The sequence below is a fragment of the Mirounga leonina genome, unplaced genomic scaffold (genome assembly GCF_011800145.1).
Source record: "Mirounga leonina isolate KUSES-001 unplaced genomic scaffold, KU_Mleo_1.0 Mir_168, whole genome shotgun sequence".
Classification (NCBI taxonomy): Eukaryota; Metazoa; Chordata; class Mammalia; order Carnivora; family Phocidae; genus Mirounga; species Mirounga leonina.
In genome coordinates this window covers 47263083-47269082 of record NW_023270426.1, presented here as the reverse complement: position 1 = coordinate 47269082, position 6000 = coordinate 47263083, and the positions used below count along the sequence as shown (strand labels likewise).

The window sequence follows — 6000 nt, the reverse complement described above, 5'->3', positions numbered from 1 at the left end:
AATTTTCCGTAGTTTACTTGGAAGTACAGATAAACAGTACCAAATCTATATAGTAAGTTGTAATAGGCAACTGTAAGCAAACAATATCAAACAGTATAACTTTAAAAAAAAATTTTTTTTTTTAAAGATTTTATTTATTTATTTGAGACAGAGAGAATGAGAGACAGAGAGCACGAGAGGGAGGAGGGTCAGAGGAAGAAGCAGACCCCCCGCCGAGCAGGGAGCCCGATGCGGGACTCGATCCCGGGACTCCAGGATCATGACCTGAGCCGAAGGCAGTCGCTTAACCAACTGAGCCACCCAGGCGCCCCTTTTTTAAAAATTTTTATTTTAAGTAGGCTCCACACCCAACATGGGGCTTGAACTCATGACCCTGAGTTCAAGAGTCACATGCTCTACCAACTGAGCCAGCCAGGCATCCCTCAAACTGTATAACTTCTAAAAATTAACCTGAAGTTGTTATGAACTATATGAAAATCCATACTATTTTTCAAGTTCTCCCAAAAGCTCTACAAAATTAGTGATGTACCATTCCGTGTTATCTTTTATTTGTTGTCTGATCACATTTCCTCCAAATCCAATGGAGACATCAGCAGGAGGACAGGCTTCCATGTCTACGGCTCCATCTCCAATCATGACTATTTCTTCAAAACGAAATTTTTCCTTCACAAGTTTAAAACCTTTTCCTTTCCCGCCAGATTTGGCTGTTGGCTGCATGTCCTCAAAACCTGCAGAGTCACCATCAAAGCAGAAGTTCAGCCTGCTGGCAAATGCGTTGTTTGATGGGATACTGAGCTCTGCAGCAGCATGCTCTACGATGCTCCTAAAGCCGCCAGATAAGAGGAAAACCTGAACATTTCGCTCTTGCAGGGGACTTATTAGCTCCCTTATGCCCAGGTCAGGTATGGAGGGTGCTCTGCTATGAGCACCCTGCTCCTTGGAGGGCTGGTTCAGAGCTAAGCACTCTGTGAGGGCAGCCGTGAAAGGCACTGCCCCACCCATGGCTCACCGTGTCATTTCTGCCAGAGCGTCCTCAACTCCACAGAATTTGGCTAGCTCACCAATTCCATCTTCTCCGATGACTGTGCTATTCACAGCAACACATACTGCATCAGCTGAACAGAAAAGTTTCCTCAACTCTGAATGGGAGACCATCCTTGGAAGAATTTTCCTCATTTCTCCAGTGCTGGATTCCTAGGAAGTGACACTCTTCTCTTCCTCTTCTTTCCTGAATAAAAATGCAGCATCAAGTTCTGACTACAAACTTCTTTATGAGAGATCTTGTGAGTTCTGCAAGAGCAGGAGCCTGCACGCGGCTGCTCCTTCCTGGGCCCCTGTCCCCTGCTCCTGGGCTTCTGCAGCCCCTTGGTGTGGAGCCTTCTGCAGCTGTAACCTCCGGATGGCAGGGGGCCAAGGGCTGGCTCCGAGGTTCAGTCCCAGAGTGTGGAGAGAGGTGACCTGTGCAGACCTGCAGAGCTTTTATCAAACAATCATATGAAATCTGCTGGTAAGTGCGGTGGCTTCTGGTAGGTTTTGCATCTGCTTTCCTAAACTCCAACTGCATAGATTCTTATCACTGGGCTGAATTACCCCCGATCTGCAAACCCATCTCTGAAGCCCTAAAGACCCAAGAATACAGCATCTGTGTAGTACTCAAAACATCAGTGGGACTCACTAAACTTATTCTCTGAAAAACTAATTAATCCTGCCTCTCGCAGCTAGACCTAGATGGTTTTATCCCGGAGAAAGAAATGCTAAGGGTAGGGAAGATTTTACATGGCTAGAGGATGCTAATGGAAAGGGTCCAGGATGAGTCCCTATAATTAGGAAGAACAGAAGGCTGATGGGGAAGCTAAGAAATGAACTCGCTTCTGCAATAAAAGGGCCAGGGAGTGCTGGGTAAGTAACTGTGGAATCCAGGGTATCAAAATATCCCGAATAAGCAAATTCACTCCACAGCAAATACCTGCCCCCTGCACAGTACGGCCATGGCGCCACATCTGTAGACCTCAGTGCCCATGGTGCCTGCTACCACCCTGTCTGTGTCTTGGCTAAGGGACAGTCTTTCTCCCTCTGCTCTGCCTCACTTAAATGTGTTCTATGAATCCATGGTTTTGGCTCTCAGTGTGTGGAGGATTCTATGAAGACTGTGTGGTCCAGCTACAGAAGTTCTACTAGGGGACATGCACTGTGGGCTTCTTGCCCCCAAATAATCCACCATGTTCTTTGCACACCTTCCTGCTGAAACTCAAATTCCACCTTCACGTCATTTTTCTGATTGAGAAAACAAAACAAAACATTGTTTCCAGAAGGCCAGTGTTCACAGCTCACAGGGAGAGGAGCGCTCTGGAGACTGGTTCCTCTCTCTCTGTATAGATTAAATTATTATGACAGCCAGGGCTGTAGCAAAGGCAGGTACATTTGAACTGGGGAGTAGCTGGGATAAGAAAGAAGGGAAGAAAATCTGTGAGTCTGGCAGTCTGGTGGGAAAATGGGGAAGATTATGGCAGCGTCTATCCAGATAGAGGTCCTGGCAAGGGCTCTGACTCTGAAATCTCCCCATCTCCACCCCTATTCCTTTCCCTTCCTCTGGACTTGCCTTTCTCTTTCTGTCTCCAGATTTGCAACTCAAGAAAAGCAAATCTATTTCTCTTTAGATCTAATTTATCCCTCCATAAAATCACAGTGATGGGCTAAATTACAGTTGCTACCCTAGGACAAGTCATCAGCGTTAAAGATTCCCAGGTTGAGGAATGTTCCCTTAAAGTCCCAGTTAAACAAGTCCTAGGGTAAGGAGACAGAAACCCTTTTAGATGAGTCAGGGATGACCTGAAAAAGAAACAGGTTTTGAATGAGTCCCCTAACCCAGGTTTAGCAAAAATGACATGGGTTTCAACTCCTGCCACCACGAATAGTAAGTGTTCCCAACAGGTACCAAGAGCCACGTTAGGTTCATGCTGACTTCTTGGAAAAGGTTAAACACCAAATCTTATGAATCCAAACCCTATGTGATTTTGCCTCACTTAAAAAAAATTTCCAAATACTTGCACATACGTTGCCTCCCAACAACAACGTCATATATCCATCTATACACACCTAGAAGCGATATTAGAGTGACGGCTGTAACAGATTGACCCCAAAATACAGTGACTTAAAGGGAAAAAAACAGGTTTTTTTTTAATATTACAGAACTGGCAAAGGAGTTTTATTCCACATGATCATTCAACACAGTGGGGAAGGAGAAGGCTCAGAAAAAAACATAACTGAAGTCTTAAAAACCAGTTCAGGGAGTGGTACATTTCACTTCCACACATATTCTATCGCCTCACTCAACTGCAAAGTAGACTGGGACATGTAATCTAACTAGGCGGACATCTCCCCAGCTTTAAGAGGGAATAATTTTCATAGGTGGATAGACAGGTTGATTCAGGTTCAGGTTCAGATTTAGATTTAGTTTTGGTAGGTTCTCAACTTTAAAAAAAATGAGACTTAGGCTCATAAAAGATACAAAGCTTCCCTAAAGTTGTATACCTAGTACATGGACAATTGAAAGACTCCAGCCTAGATCTTCTGAGTTTAGGAGGGCTTCACATGCCATATAACACCATGGAAGGTTTTTGAGGAAGAAGTTATGCAATGCAATGTTATTTTAAGAAGATTATTTGTCAGCATTGTGAAGGGTGAATTGTAGAAAGAAGAAATGAAGACATGCAACTATAGAAAGAATCCAAGCCAAACTCAACAACGGCCGAATCTAAAACAGTGGCGATTAAAAGAAGATGAAAGATTATTAGAGCAGAGGTTCAGAATTCAGGTCCCCTGGAAAGGCCTCCATAGCGTCAAACTCATGAGTCACTTCACTGGCATTTTACTGAAGCTTCTCGAGGTTCTCCTCCCACTTCTCTGGCCCCTCCTTCTCAGTCTCCTTTGCTGCTCCTCCACTGATACCCATCCCTAAATATCAGCTGACTCCAGGGTTTGTTCTCAACCCTCTTCTCTGCTCACCTTACTCTCCCCACTCCCTGCCCCCGTCCCCAAAGCTGTCTCATCTAGTTCCTTAGCTTTAAATTGCATCTTATCAGTTATCTCTTACACAGTAAATCTACATCACACACCACCCAAAACACAGTGACATTAAACAATCAACATTCACTGAGCTCACAACTGCAGATTGGCCTGGTGGTCCTGCCATCTTTGACTGCACTTACATACTGTCTGGGTGTCCCCTGGCTATAGACCAGTATCAGATGGCCTCCACTGGGATGACCAGGCCCCTCAAGTCTAACATACATGTCTTTCATCTTCCAACTGGCTAGTCTAGGATTGTTCCCATGATCATAAAAGAGGGCATGAGTAAGCCAAGCCAAGTGCCTTCAAAGCCGTGGCTTCCATCATGTTTGTTAACATCCCATTGGCCATTAATGAGAGGGCAGGGCAAAGGACACTGATAGGGAGAGATGAAGAATTGGAGCCATTTTGGAGTCCTCCACAGATATATGCAAAGCCTCCCCAATTTATTTATCTGAGTCCTGATCTCTTCTGAGCTCTAGACATGTATGTCAAATGGCCTAATGGACAGTGCAATTGAGTATCTCTAGGCATTTCAGACAGCATATTTAAAATTGAACTTTTCTATCTGACTCTCAGTAATACCTCCATCTTCTTCCCTGTATCTCTTTCTCTTATAAGGACACTAGTGATTAGATAGGCCCTACCCCAATCCAGAATGACCTCATTTAACTTGATTACATTTGCAGACCCTATTTCCAAGTAAGATCATATTCACAAGTACTAGGGGTTAGGACTTGACTATCTTTTTTGGAGGATCCATCCAATCCATAACTGCCATGCTGTTCTCAACAGAACATACTGGGTGATAAAAACATGGACTTTGGAGTCCAGATTACCCTGATTTGAACACCAGGTCTGTTCTTATTGGCTATGTGATCCTAGGCAAGCCACATAAACTCTCTGAGCTTCAGTTTCCCTATCTGTAAAATGTGGATGGGTATAGCATTTATATCATAGAGATAATCTGAGAATTAAACAAGTTAATGAGTACAGTGCCCAGAACATAGTAACACATGTGTGTTTATTAGATAAAATAAGTTCTTTACCTGTTCATTTTCAGGTCTCAGCTTAAATGTACTTTCTCAGACAGGTATCTCCTAATTTCTCCTCTCTTCAAACATAATTCATAATTTTTTATTCACATGTGTGGGGGTCTTTTGCTCTTTGATGTGTGTTTTTTCCCATTAGACTCTAAGTTCTGTGAGGGCAGACTGTGTCTATTTCATTCACCACTCTATTCCTAACACCAACAAAATGTTTTGCATACGATGAATGTTAGATAAATATTTGTTGAATGAGTAATTATGAAGGGTTCAAGCTACCAATTTAATTACTATGAATTTACAGGTGCTGGATTCTCTCCCTCCATCTCTCCCCCTCTGCCCTTCTCTAGGAAGCTTGGGAAAAGAATCAGTGTTAAATTCATAACATCCAGATTAGGTTTGGTCTCTTTCTGTCTGTAGCTTCACAGAAGAATGGAGATGTCTTACCCAATGGTTTTCTAGGAAAATCTACCCCCTAAAAGAGAGAAGAGAAAGAAGAGCAACATGGAGCCAAGTGGCAGGAGAGCAAAAGGATAAGTGTATCAGTAACAATCACAGTGTATGGAGTCACCAGGTGGCAATTCAATTCAAAAACACCGATCTCAACTAGATATGAATTCATATGCATTAGCAGGAATTTGTTCTGTTTATAATAACCATGGGAAAGAGGGGATTTGGGGGAGGAACACAAGCATAGCTTGTTCCAAAGAAACTGCTGGCTCTTCTTCATTGTTTGTACAGAGAAGTCCGGCTCTGCCAACAAGTAGGTAGATGAGACCCAGGTTATGCCATTTCTATCTATGGAAACAAAGAAACAAATAAAAAACCCGGACACCTCATCCTCCAGGTAACAAAGGGAGCCTGAAAACTAGACCTCATTACTTGG

General features: G+C 43.4%; 1 pseudogene; it reads right to left on the bottom strand.

The window, feature by feature from the left end:
• Positions 1 to 374: 374 nt before the first annotated feature.
• On the bottom strand, positions 375 to 1599 carry LOC118016910 (annotated as a pseudogene).
• Between the last annotated feature and the right edge of the window lie 4401 nt (positions 1600 to 6000).